A 1,405-nucleotide genomic window follows, 5' to 3' on the forward strand; every position below is an offset into this window, starting at 1 on the left:
TGTTGTGAGCATGTCCTGAAGCTGCTCAATAATCCAGGTAGAAAAATGTAAAACAGTTGAATCTGGTCCTCTGGACATTCAAAAAAACGAAACAAAAAAATTAGGGATGGGGCCGATCCGATCCAGTATCGGTATCGGCCTCCGATATCAGCATAATTTACGGATCGGATTTTCCGATCCATGATGCACGTTGGCTTCAAACTACGGAATGGATTTCCTGAACGTGTCTCATGAACCCAGAGTAATAAGACCCGCCTCACATTCAGGAAATCCAGTTCATAGTTTGCAGCAGCTACAACGTGAGGGCTGAGTTAGCATCACTGTGGCTAACAGCTAACCAACTTTTCATCTAAACATGTCGCTGTGTGGAAGTATTTTACACTAAACACCACAAGACAAGACGGCAACGTGCACTGTCTGCAGAGCCACAGCGCCACATTAAACTACGTTAAAGTTAGTTTTACGTTGGACATTCGAGCTCCGGGGCTTCAGCGGGCGCTGCTCTTTGCTCAACCCGGGGCGGCCACGTCCAATCTGCCCCGCTCAGTCCCTCCGTCTCCGAGGAGGGACTGACTGAGAGCAGCTGACCCAAACCAGACTGCCTGCTTCGGACTGAACAAGAAGAAGACGTCGCTGAAACCACGGAGCTCTAATGTTTACAGAGAAGTTGATAAACTTCATAATTAATGACCGAACACTATCAGTTGTAGAAAACGAAGGATTTCACAGTTTGATACTTGCAGTCAAGATATAGTTTACCCTGCAGGAGATATTTATCAGTACAACAGTAGACAATCATTAAAAACAAGATTTGAAAATTATATATATTAAAAACAAAAACAGCTACATTATAAAGTGATGTAAAATACTAAAAACAGGAACATGTCTGTTGGTTTATGTCATGAACTTAGCAGATGTTTGAAGACATTTAACATTTTATTTAATTCATTTATTCATTCATTTAAATAAAACAAAATTAAAAAAATCATCAAAAAGAAAACATTGAATGAAAAGAGTGCAGAGAGAAGAAATAATTCTTATATCTGCCCCTTATAAAATATAAAATAACTTTAAACAATCACTTGAATATCCACTTTAAAGCTAGGAATAAAAAGAAACATGTTTTGTGTTAGCAGGATTTAATTCTAACTTTAAAACTTATCCAACATTAATAAAACTTACCTCAAGTTGCCTTTTTGGACATGCATGCATAGATTTGTACAAATTGTACTTGAGAGCAGATTATTACAGCCTCATAAAATCAATGATCATGATATCGGAACTGGATCGGGATCAGACTCAGATCTAGGTATCGGGATCGGATCGAAAAAAAAAAAAAAGTGGATCGGTGCATCCCTAGATATAACTGTTGGAATAATGTAGGGGGCACATTTGAGTCATATGT

This window comes from Nematolebias whitei, chromosome 23 (genome assembly GCF_014905685.2).
Source record: "Nematolebias whitei isolate Nwh7 chromosome 23, NemWhi1, whole genome shotgun sequence".
NCBI lineage: Eukaryota > Metazoa > Chordata > Actinopteri > Cyprinodontiformes > Rivulidae > Nematolebias > Nematolebias whitei.